The sequence below is a fragment of the Suncus etruscus genome, chromosome 10 (genome assembly GCF_024139225.1).
Source record: "Suncus etruscus isolate mSunEtr1 chromosome 10, mSunEtr1.pri.cur, whole genome shotgun sequence".
Lineage (NCBI taxonomy): Eukaryota > Metazoa > Chordata > Mammalia > Eulipotyphla > Soricidae > Suncus > Suncus etruscus.
This window is the reverse complement of record NC_064857.1, coordinates 67,184,999-67,198,069: the sequence shown is the minus strand read 5'-3', so window position 1 is coordinate 67,198,069 and position 13,071 is coordinate 67,184,999. Positions and strand designations below refer to the sequence as shown.

The window sequence follows — 13,071 nt, the reverse complement described above, 5'->3', positions numbered from 1 at the left end:
AGCAGTGCTCAGGAGTTACTCCTGGCTCTGTGTTCAAAAATTACTCCAAGCAGGCTCGGGACCATATGGTATGTCAGGGATCTAACCCACGTTGGCCACATGAAAGGCTAATGCCCTACCCACTGTACCATCGCTCCAGCCGCTACTCAGTGACTTTTGACAGAACAATCCTCACACAGATCAGGATTGAGAATATTTCTAGCACTTGTTTCCTTTGATTCTGTTTTGTTTATTCAGAAAAAAGTATGTATTTAATTACTATGTTTAATATTAATTTGCAACGAATTCCTACTGGAAATTTTGGAGAAATAATTGGATTGTGAGAAAGATGGATTATTTTAATTTAATTGACCAATCCTCTATAATCCCCTCAACAGCAAAGCAGTATTCAAGATCATTGAAAGAATTGGCTTTGCTTTTACTTATATCAAAGTATAGTGTGGAGCATATGGGGAACTTTAGGCCAGGGGTCTCAAACTCGCAGCCCGCGGGCCATTTGAGGCCCTCCGTACAACATTTTCTGGCTCGCAGTCAGCCTTCAAATATCACAGTATTTGTGATTATTCGTTTACCGAATAATCGCAATAAAATCGCATTAGTAAGAAAAAAATCGCATTAAACATTCACATATCCTGAGCAGTTCCGTTCAGGGTATGCGAATATTTAATGCAATTTTTTCTTACTAATGCGATTTTTTATTGTGAATATTTGGTAAGCGAATAATCGCGAATACTTTGCGCCTAGCACAGACGTCATTTCCGCTACTCCTACTTACCGTCCCTTGCATTATCGGAGGCCTAAGGGAGAGAAGGGAGAGAAGTTTATTACAGAATTAGATTTTGTCATACCTTCATCATGACTTCATCAAAGCCTGCAGTGAAGAGAAAGATTGATGACGAGCACAGACAATTTCAGGAAAAGTGGGAGACGCAGTATTTCTTTGTTGAGCACAAGGGCATCCCCACATGTCTTATTTGCTCAGAGAAAGTTGCTATGCACAAGGAATACAACTTGAAACACCATTATTCAACTAAACATGCTGAGGAATGTGCAAAATATCAAGGAAATGAGAGAGCCAAGCGGGTTGCCAATCTTAAAGCATGTCTAATGAGGCAACAAAATTTCTTCAAGAAAGCAACCAAAGAGAATGTTGCATCAGTCGAAGCTAGTTACATAGTTAGTGAGATGATTGCTAAGGCAGGGAAACCATTCACAGAAGGAGAGTTTGTTAAAAAATGCATGTTACAGGCTGCAAGTATTATCTGTCCGGAAAAGAAAGGTCAGTTTAGCAAAATCAGCCTTTCTGCCCACACTGTGGCAGAGTGCATTTCTGATATGTCAAGTGACATTTATCAAGTGTGAGAAAGCCAAATGTTTTGATGCATACTCAGTTGTTCTTGAAGAGGGCACAGATATAACAGACACTGCGCAGCTCACAATTTATGTCCGTGGTGTTGATTGCAATTTTGAATTGACAGAGGAGCTGCTCACAATAATTCCAATGCATGGCCAGACCACTGCTAATGAGATATTTTGGCATCTGTGTGATGCCATTGAGAATGCAGGTTTGCCATGGAAGAGGTTTGTTGGAATAATAACCAATAGAGCACCATCGATGACAGGGAGGAAAAATGGACTGGTGGCACTTGTTCAAAAAAAAACTTGAAGAGGAGGGTGTAGAGAAGGCCATTGCTCTTCACTGCATTATCCATCAGCAGGCCCTTTGCAGTAAATGCCTGCCGTGTGACAAGGTGATGTCTATTGTTGTGAAATGCATCAACCAAATCAGATCCAGGGGCTTAAAGCACAGAAGGTTCCATGCTTTTTTAGAGGAAATGGAGTCAGAATAGGGAGATATACTCTATTTCACCGAGGTACGTTGGCTCAGCAGGGGAAATGTCCAGAAAAGATTTTTTGAGTTGATAGAAGAAGTGAAAGCCTTCATGGAAAAGGATGGGAATGCTGTTTCTGAGTTGAGTGATCACAAATGGCTCATGGATTTAGCTTTTCTTGTTGACATCATACATAAGCTGAATGTACTAAACAAGATGTTAGAAGGCCTGGGGCAGCTTATCAGTGCTTCCTATGACAACGTGAGAGCATTCTCCACAAAACTTGTGTTATAGAAATCCCAGCTCTCTCAGACAAACCTTTGCCATTTCCCAGCATGCAAGGAACTTGTGGATGCAGGCATACCATTCAGTGGTGAGAAATATGTTGATGCTATTTTTAAGCTAGAGAAGGAATTTGATCACAGATTTGCAGACATCAAAAAGCACAGAGCCACTTTCCAAATTTTTGTGGACCCCTTTTCCTTTGATGTGCAAGATGCCCCTCCTGTGCTTCAAATGGAGCTCATTGACCTGCAATGCAACTCTGTTCTCAAAGCCAAGTTCAGGGAGATTAGTGGAAAAGCAGACATGCATGGGCAGTTTTGGAGGGAATTGCCCCCCAGCTTCCCTGAGCTTTCCCGAATGTTCAAGCGCACCATGTGCCTTTTTTGGGAGCACATATTTGTGTGAAAAGTTATTCTTCACACTGAACTTCAATAAATCAAAGTACAGGTCTAGACTTAATGATGATCATCTTCAAGTCATACTGAAGGTCTCAACTGCTTCCTCTCTAAAGCCAAATGTGGTTCAGATATGTGAGAAGCGCTGTCAAGTCTCTGGCAGCAAGGAATAGGCAAAAGATGCCATGTTCAGAACTGTTCACGATCTTCACTCAGTGTTCTATTCATGTTCAGAAGAAATAATTAGAACTGTTAATAATGACGTTTAAGGACTTTTGTGTGTGTGTGAAATCTCTTACGCGACCCTACCTCACCCCGACTTTGCCTCCTGCGGCCCCCAGGTAAATTGAGTTTGAGACCCCTGCTTTAGGCCTATGTGGGTTATTAGATACAATATAGGATTAGGATCAGAGAAATAGTAAAGCAGGAAGGGCACTTGCCTTGCCCACAACTGGCCTAGGTTCAATCTCCGGATCCTATAAAGTCCCCTAAGCCTGCCAGGTGTTATCCCTTAGTGCAGAGCCAGGAGTAGCCCTTGTGCACTGCTGGGTATGGCCTAAAATTCCCCAAGAATTTCAAATAAAAATAATTTACGGTTGACTCCTTTTCCTTGGAGAATTGTAAGTTATATATTATAACCTGGTGCATTAGTCTGATTCTTTAATAGGCTGCTAACTGGGAAAAATTTGGATTCAGTCTTATTACAAATATTCACTTCATTCTCAACGAGTCCACACTTTATCTCTATCAACAAATAAATTTAGGTTTTCTGTGTTTTTTCTGTGTGAGATTAAAACCATGTCTGAGTCTAAACCAAGCCTTGCTTTAGTAAAGTAGGTTATTTGCACCAAAATGCTCCAAAAACGAGTGACCGTTCTTTCTTCATCTCTCAGGGTTTGATCTTGTGAGGATGGGTTTGTCATTTTTCTTTTCCTCATACATGCAGTCAGGAAGGTGCCACAGGTCTCTTTGGTGCGAAACTCCTGGTCAGGGAGTTCATATTGTTGAGGCGAGAAGGTGTTTGGGCATCAGCTGTAAATCAGGCTGTTCCCAGTGACTGTGACCTGGGTGCTCAGGACTGTGATGTCCTTTGCTCATTTTCCAGGGGATTCTGTGAGGCATAAAAGGAAGGATGTGCATGAATTGGAGTATTTCAAGTCATGCCACATGGGAAGTTGAGTGCCTGCATTGTGGCACCGAAGGACATTGCAGACATGGAGGAGCAGGAGCGGTGTCGGCTGAGCTTACTAACTCTGATGTCAGATTTGGGTGAAGCCACAAACTCCTGCTGGGATTTATTGATCTTCCACTCCCTGTTCCCTCTCCTTTCATTGCTGTTGTGCTGTTGCTGTTCTGACTGGGAATCGCCCTGTGTGTTCCCCCCTCTCAGTCACAGTTCTTGCGAGTATGGAACTCACACAGTTGTGACATGCTGAGGGGATCACACAGGGTTGTCATCCCCCAGGGATCCTCCTGAGCTGTGCTCTCAGTGCCCTCTTTAGGGGGAAAAGAGCTAAGTGGATCAGGAGGCCTCACACCTGCAGAGCAGCTGCCTTAAGGGGAGTCTCTGAGCCCCCTGCTTTGATTTCAGGAATAAAAATCAAAGGGCCACAAAAGACTGAGGAAGATGCTTTTCCGAGAAGGTCCAGAGCCTTTGTTCCCAGCCAGTATCAAAGTCACATCTTTGACCCAGCACACCAGTTGATCTTAAGATGGGAGGTATGGGGCCGGAGAGATAGCATGGAGGTAAGGCGTTTGCCTTTCATGCAGGAGGTCATCGGTTCGAATCCCGGCGTCCCATATGGTCCCCTGTGCCTGCCAGGAGCAATTTCTGAGCATGGAGCCAGGAATAACCCCTGAGCACTGCCGGGTGTGACCCAAAAACCACAAAAAAAAAAAAAAAAAAAAGATGGGAGGTATGTGGGGCCAAAGAGATAGCATGGAGGCAGAGTGTTTGCATTGCATGCAGAAGGATGGTGGTTCGAATTCCAGCATCCCATATGATTCCCCAAGCTTGCCAGGAGCTATTTCTGAGCAGAGAGCCAGGAGTAACCCCTGAGTGCTGCCAGGTGTGACAACCCCCCCCCCAAAATAAGGTGGGAGGTAGGAGAGGATGAGGTTTCATTCTTTAGGCTGGTGAGGACCCAGGGAGCCCTTATTGATGTGTAACTGACACAGAGGGAAACATCTAGGTTTGTTATTTGTCTTGATGATGTTTTTAAACTCAAAGACATGGAAAACCTAAATCCATCTATTCATTGATACAGATTCAGTGTGGACCTGTAAAGAATGAAGTGAATATTTGTCATAAGACTGAATCCACAGGGCCAGAGAGATAGCACAGCGGTAGTGCATTTGCCTTGTACACAACAATCCAGGACAGATGGTGGTTCGAATCCTGGCATCCCATATGGTCCCCAGCCTGACAGGATCTATTTCTGAGCACAGAGCCAGGAGTAACCCCTGAATTCTGCCAGGCATGACCCACCCACCCCCAAAAAGGAAAAAAAGACTGAATCCAAATTTTGCCCACTTAGCAGCTTAATGAAAGAATCAAACCAATGTACCAGGTTATAAGATAACTTATAATTCTCCACAGGGAAAGGAGTCAAGCCTAACTTATTATTATTATTATTATTATTATTATTGTTATTATTTTAAGTTGGGGGTTGAGCCATTCCCAGCAGTGCATAGGGGCTATTCCTGGCTCTGCACTCAGGGATGTATTTGGTTTGGGTGGAGGGATGGACAGTTGTGGGAGCCCTTTTACCCAGGAAGCGAGTATTGAAGAGGGTTCTTTAAAAAAAAAAATCCAGCACAGACTTCTGTCTGATGGTTTTCAAGTATGAGTTGTTTCCATTTACCTAGTACAATGTGACCAGCACTTATCCTGTGTTTCATGTTAAAGTTAGTCTCTGTGTTGGGGGTAGGGTCGAGGGGGATACATGATTAGATATTATGATTATTCTCAAGAGCCTGATTGTCTAGAGCAGTTGAAAATTAATTTGTAATGAAAGGGAGCTTCAGAGAGGAAAAACAAAGGAGAATGATAGTCCTGAGAAGTCACTGAAAACACATCCACGCATGTGTGCTTGGCAGCTGGTCCCAAGCATTAGGAAACTCTGCACTGCTCTTTAGTTTGATTCATCATACCGATTTTAAAAATACATGGATGTGCCCTTTGTCACGGCCTTTTTGGTGTGCGGTAATACATCACTGTAGCCAGTCTGTGTTTGATTATACAACAGAGAAAAGGTCCTGAATATAAGTCTTTTTTTTTTTTTGTTTTTTTTTTGTTTTTGTTTTTGTTTTTGGGCCATACCCGGTGCTGCTCAGGGGTTACTCCTGGCTGTCTGCTCAGAAATAGCTCCTGGTAGGCACGGGGGACCATATGAGACACCAGGATTCGAACCAGCCACCTTTGGTCCTGGATCGGCTGCTTGCAAGGCAAACGCCGCTGTGCTATCTCTCCGGGCCCTATAAGTCTTTGTAGTTAAAAATATAAGCTTGTTTTATGCTCTGAGTATAATTTATATTTTGAAGCTGCAAACAGACTATCAGAAGAATGAATTAGGGAGAGACTGGACTTGGATTGTCCCTTGGGAGTTTTTCTTTAGCTCTGAATCTTGCTCAAACCTATGGCATAGTGTTAATTGTATGATATTGTTTGTTATTTCTTTTATTGTTTGCCTGTTTGTTTTTTGGGTGACACCCAGCAGCACTCAGGGGTTACTCCTGGCTCTGTGCTCAGAAATTGCCCCCGGGACCATATAGGATGCTGGGATTCGAACCACCTTCCTTCTGTATGCAAGGAAAATGCCCTACCTCCATGCTATCTCTCCAGCCCTGTTTGTTATTTCTTACAGCTTTAGAATAATACCTATTAACAGCATTATCCAGTATCAGGCTGTTATTTGTTAGCCAAGTAAAAGAGGCCAATCACTTGTCTTTAAATTAGATTACCTTCAGTATATATCTTTTTCTTCCTCAGAAAAGTCTGAACCAGTTTTTTTTTTAATTCTCTTTTGATGGGTTTGAGGGAGGTTGAGGACCACACTTGACAATGCTCAAGGGCTTCTCCTGGTTCTGTGTTAGAGGGACCTGAATGCCAGGGATTGAACCCTCAGCCATATAGAAGGCAAGTGTCTTACCCCCAAAACATACTGTCTTTCAGACCCGAAAATTATTTTGTTTGTTTGTTTTTGTCTTTGCTTTTTGGGTCACACCTGGTGACACTCAGGGGTTACTCCTGTCTCTACACTGAGAAATCACTCCTGGCAGGCTCGGGGAATCATGTAGGATGTTGGTGATTGAACCCCAGTTGGCCGTGTGCAAGGCAAACACCCTACCAGCTGTGTTATCGCTTTGGCCCCCAGGCACAAAAATTCTTACAACACATTAGCCATTTTAGTCTTTGAGTTTATCCTCGAGACTTATTTTTGAGAACTTTACTTATTTTTACTCTCTATCAGAAGCTCAAAGTCAAAACTGTGAATGGCTCTGAGATGTGCTGGACCATCTGTTGCTGAGCCAGCGACTCTGATTTTCACGTAATGTTCCCTGCAGACTTGGGTCCGTCAGCAACCTGGCTGATACTCGACTCTGAGTCTAACTAGTCTCAAGCTCACATTCTGCTGCTTTTCTTGTTGGGATTCTAGAGTTTTCTCCACAAACAATTTCAAATGAGCAGTCACAGCAGATGGACAAGGGTGGGGTAGCTATTCCCCATGGGATCGCCAAAAGGAATGAGTGAGGGGGCACCCAGGGTTCAGTTCTTCCTGAAATCTCCAGAGCCACCTCACATCTGGATACTCTTACACAGATCTGAGGACCACGTGGGCTCTTGAAGGCGAGGTAGGAATCCTGCTGTGGGTGGCCTTCTCCATCTGTTCTTTGTTCTCTGGCACAGTGCAAGGTGGAATAGTGTATGTGTGTGCGCATGGATCACCTATCATGATCAAATATCTCCAGAATATTAGTCATGTTCCAGACCATAAGTTCTAGTGACTCAGAAGGGACATGTAGAAATACCAAGGACGCTGAAAGAACAGAAATTGGGGGGAGTGGTAAACCAGTTGACCACGACAACTGGTGCGTTTTTCAAAGGCATGTTCCTGGCATTTTAAGGAGCTCAGTCACCTACAATGTATGTGTTATTTTCCCAAAGTGGAAACAGCTGTCTTGGGAGCTTCTGCTGCTGTAAGCATCATGCTTGAGGGAAGATGGTGTTTCTCAGAGTTGTGTTCAGAATCTTTAAACCAGCATTTTTCTTTGCTCTCACACCTCTGGAGTGCCACCCAGCTGGCAGATCAGTCAATAAAAACTCCATCAGGATCAGTTCATAGATGAGTGACCAGAAACTGTTGTTCTAGATTTTTATTAAGCTTGGAAATTCCTGGCCTTCAGCTCTGTTCTGATGATTCCAAATGCCCCATGATCAGAATCCTGTCTTCTGTAATTGTGTGACCTTCCCCTGGCTGTTCAGACTATCTGTGGGTAGAAACTTTGCTCTTTGATATAAGGGCACAGAATTTCTGCATATTTGGGGGAGAGGATGAAGACGAAGGGACACTACTGATTTGATGCACAGGGGAGCATGGCAGGGACCAGAGACCAAACCCACAATGCCTGAGTGCAAAGCTTTTCTCCGGCCTTTTGAACCAACTCTTTCATTCCACTTCTTTATAGAACTGGTCCAAAATAACCTGACTTGTTACTGAAGGTGGCAAGATATCAAACATCTCTACACTGAGAAAATGTCTACGAAGCAGTTGTTCTGTTCTCCTTAAAAGCCACTAATGTTGGGGCCAGAGAGATAGCATGGAGGTAAAGTGTTTGCCTTGCATGCAGAAGGACTATGGTTCGAATTCTGGCATCTCATATCGTTCCCCAAGCCTGCCAGGAGTAACCCTTGAGTGCTCCTGGGTGTAACCCAAAATCCAAAAAAAAAAAAAAAAAAAAAAAAAAGCCACTAATGTTAAGGGGCTGGAGTGATAGCACAGCAGGGAGGCTTTTCTTCTTGCATGTGGCTGATCCAAGTTGGAGCCCTGACATTCTTTTTTTTTTTTTTTTTTTTTTTTGGTTTTTGGTTTTTGGTTCACACCCGGCAGTGCTCAGGGGTTACTCCTGGCTCCACGCTCAGAAATTGCTCCTGGCAGGCTCAGGGGACCATATGAGATGCCAGAATTCGAACCAATGACCTTCTGCATGAAGGCAAACGCCTTACCTCCATGCTATCTCTCCGGTCCCAGAGCCCTGACTTTCTATGTGGTCCCCCAAGCTTCCCAGGTATAAATTCTGAGAATAGCACCAGGAGTAACCCCTGAGCACCACTGGGTGTGCCCCCCCCCCAAATGAGAACTGAGTGATAGCTAGTACTAGTGTGAGAGGTTTAGTCTTTTTTTTTCTTGGTTTTTGGGCTATACCCGGTGATGCTCAGGAGTTACTCCTGGCTATGCACTGAGAAATCACTCTGGCTTGGGGGGTCCATATGCTTATATTAATCCCTTCTGGATGATCAGACCTGCCTACACCTGGAATGGGTCCGTGATTTTGACTATAAGACAGTCTGCCTGGCGGAAAGGGAGGAGAAAAGAGTAGGAGAACCCAGAGAAGAAGCAGCAAGAAGAAGCTGCTTGGCAAAAAGTTTAGCATAGGGGGCTGGAGAGAGAGCATGGAGGTAAGGCGTTTGCCTTGCATGCAGAAGGATGGTGGTCAAATCCGGCATCCCATGTGGTCCCCGTGCCTGCTAGAAGATATTTCTGAGTGTAGAGCCAGGAGTAACCCTTGAATGCTGCCAGGTGTGACCCAAAAACCAAAAAAAAAATTTTTTTTTAGCGTAGAAGCCATGTGAGGAAAAACACATGGCAGACAGGGCCTTGGAATAAAACAAGCTGACTCTGATGAAACTTTTGACTGTGAATTATTTTGCTGCTACTACCCTTCTTCAGACCTGCTGGCAGAAGGGGCTAGAGGCGCCATTCTGAGGAAGCCCTCACCCAACACGTGGACTTTAGACTTTAGATATTTAAACAACAGACCATGTGTGAGGAGAGTAGAGATAGATAGTGGGAAGGGCACTTGCTTGAAAGACCCAGGTTCCATTGCTATCATCCCATATAAATGGCTCCCCAAAAGCACTGCCAGGAGGATTCCTGAGTGCAGAGTCAGGAGCAAAACCTGAGCACTTTTTCTTTTGCCAGACTCCCAAAATAAACAATAAAAAGAGGGTAGGATATTTTGAGCCTGGTAAAAACAGATGAAAAATTATCAGAAGTGCTATGATGTAAAAAGAAAGTCTAAGAGCTTTTTGGTTGAGAATTCTGGAAGAATGGGGGCCAGACATCAGGACATTTTTCACAAATGAAAAAGGGTTTTGGTGGACTGAGAACAGGACCGTTTGTGTTTATAATAGTGACAGACCCAGAAAACCAGTGACAGTCAGAAAACCCAAGAGCACAAGTCTGGTGCTCACAAGGAGAGAAAAGTGATTGGGACTAAGTCCAAGGATAGAATTTTCAAATGGGCTAGAAACTGCTAAAGAATAAAACCCAAACTAGGACCTCAGTGGGCTAGAGGAGGGCCCAGAGCATCAGAGAACAGGGACATTTGCTCCAAGAGCAGCACACCAATTGGTCCCTGCTCCATGGGGCAACTTGACGCTGGTGCCTTTTGGGGCAGGCGCTGGAGTTTCGTGTCTTTCGCTCTCTGCTAAGGAAAAGCCTCCAGCACTAAGTGATGATGACATTGGGAACTGAGCCTGGGAATTGTGCTCACTGGGCCTCACTGTCCAGGGAGCCTTGCCTGAACTCGCATTTGGAGAGAAAAGAGTCTTTGCGGTTCTGTCCTTGGAGAAACACTTGGTCACGGTGTTTTCTTTTTAACATTTCAATATCCCCTCATCTCCCAACCCTGCCCTTTGCTGTTGTGAGGTCCCACTCCTGTTTGCAGGACACCAGTAATCACACAGTATTATGGCATTGGGGATTGAGTGGCCTAGCCTCCAGCCTGGGGTTCTGTGTGCCTCCTACCTACAAAGCCACTTCTTCCTCTAGAATCCAGCCCAGGCCCTCAAGGTTGAATTTTGTTTGGTGAAAGGCCTGGAGGAATAGGCTGGCAGGCACTTTAGTTTGACTCTTTTGCCTTTTTTTATTGTTATTTTTGGGGGCCACACCTGTTTGGGTGACCACTCCTGGCTATGCTCAGGGCTTTGTCTTAGTTCTGTGCTCATGGATCATTTCTGGCAGTATCCAAGTTGTGCAGTGCCAGAGATCAAACCGGGTCAACTGTGTCCAAGGCAGGCCCCTTACCCTGCTGTATGACTCTGGCCCTTAAGTTTGACTTTTTCTCACTTTCATTCATTCGGGTGTAACCATTGCTAGCCACTGGTCTTTGCTTCTGAGAAAGAGGGTGCACGGCACCTCTGGGCTATGGAGAACTATAGAGGTTAGGTGAAGAGCCGTGGTCCCCATGGCAGCAGGGTGTGTGGTGATGAGACATCAAACAGCATCTGCTGGTCAGGATCTCAACACCTGCAGGGGAGAAATGCAAGGTCAAGATCACCACACTGGTTACTTCAGCCTTTCTGCTCTTTGGGGTGTTCTGAAAGTAAGGTTCATACACCCTCTGGACTCAGCAATTGTGTCCTGTAATGTTGTGAGGCTGACACACAAGAGTTTGCATTCTATAAGGGGATGGGTCTGGAATTTCCATTTCCCAGATCTATTATCCTCAGAAACTTTGATTCCAGGGGTTAGAGCAATAGGCACAGCAGGAAGCGCATTTGCCTTTCATGTGGCACACCCGGGTTCAATCCCCAGCATCCCACCCATATTGGTCCCTTGAGCACTACCAGGTGTGGCACAAACTCTACCATCACCACCATAAAAAAAAAAAAAAAAAAAGGAATTGGAGTTGAATAAGCTTGTCCATCTCTGAGCCAATCCAGGTTTAGGATATTGTAAAAAGAAAATAATAAAAATACATACATAATAAAAAATGTAATAAAAATACAAAATACAAAAAATAAAAATACATTTTAAGTTTCCCTAATGATATTCTGAAGAAGTTCCTAACGGGGTACTTAAATCAGGGGATGTATATGGGCCCTAAGGAAACAAACTCATAAAAATGAAGAACGATGCTTCTGAAACTGGTTTCCTTCCTAGTTCAGACCCGTTTCAGCAGCCCCGGGGATGCTTTATTTTCTTCTCCGGTGCACACGCGACTCGAATTTCCCATGACTATTTATGGTCTGTACAACCCTTTTCTAACTTCCCTTTTTCTTTTTTTAATGTCAACGGAATCCGTGTTTCTTTAATGGAAAATGTTCTATTTTAGGGAAGCGCTTTCCCTCGGATAGTAGTGGGGTGTATAAATAGTGTGTGGGGTGGCAAGGTTGAGGAGAACCTTGAGCTGTGAGTGACAGTTTTAGCGATAATTCCTGAATATAGTCACCTTCCAATTCCAGAATCAAATTAACTGTACCTGGTGCACCATTTTCTTCCTTCTAGCTCTCCCTTTCCTTCCCCTCCCTTTCCTTCCTCTTCCCTCCCCTCCTTCCTCTCTCCCTTCCCCTCTACTTCAGTTCCCTTTCCTCTTCTCTCCTTCCCTCCCCTCCATTTCCTGCCCCTTCTTCTCTTCCTTCTCTTCCCCTCTTCCTTTTTTCTTTCCACTTCCTCCACTTCCCTTCCCACCCTCCTCTTCTGTTCTCTTCACTCTGATTTGGAACTTCACCACTGCAAGGATCCTGTTTCAGTTTTTCAGCTTTGTATTTATTGCTACTCTAAAAGTGCAGAAGTATTGCACTGGTTTTCTCTCTCTCTCTCTTTCTCACATTCTCTCACACTCTCTTTCTCACACTCTCTCCCTGTCTCTCTCTCTGTCTCTCTCTCTGTCTCTCTCTCTCTGTCTCTCTGTCTCTCTCTCTCTCTCTCTCTCTCTCTCTCTCTCTCTCTCTCTCTTTCTCTCTCACCCTCCCTCCCTCCCTCCTTTGAGCCACACTTACTTAGTGGTGCTCAGGGGTTACTCATGGCTCCGCACTCAGAAGTTACATAGATGATATGGGATGCCAGGGATTGAATCTGGGTCAGACTCATACAAGGCAAACACTCTACCCACTGTGCTTTCGCTCTGACCCCAGTATTACACTGGTTTGGGCAACCTCAGTCACTTGTGGTGTAAAAACATTTTAAATTTTGTCTATTGCCTTTGCAGTCTTTCAAATGACCTGTAACATAGGTGTCTTGTTTTTATTTTATTTTATTTTATTTTATCTTTTTGTTTTGTTTTGGGGCCATACCCAGCAGCACTCAGGAGTTACTCCTGGCTCTGTGCTCAGAAATCACTCCTGGCATGCTCCTGACATGCATATGGGATGCTGGGATTCGAACCACCATTGGTCCTGGGTCAACGGCTTGCAAGGCAAACGCCCTACTGCTGTGCTATCTCTTCAGCCCCTTGTTTTTATTTTAATGTAAAGCTTATCCAAGTAGAATACAATGACAGAATAGGGGTCAAATCATAAGTGAATTTTCTCAAAATCAATGCATGTGTGCTAT

General features: G+C 44.3%; 2 protein-coding genes across 2 annotated transcripts in view; one reads left to right on the top strand and one right to left on the bottom strand.

Moving 5' to 3' along the window:
* KDSR (3-ketodihydrosphingosine reductase) overlaps positions 1–13,071 on the bottom strand; it is a 425,889-nt gene that overhangs the window by 42,573 nt on the left and 370,245 nt on the right. The window lies entirely within an intron of this gene.
* PHLPP1 (PH domain and leucine rich repeat protein phosphatase 1) overlaps positions 1–13,071 on the top strand; it is a 246,530-nt gene that overhangs the window by 196,898 nt on the left and 36,561 nt on the right. The gene's annotated exons all lie outside the window — the stretch shown is intronic.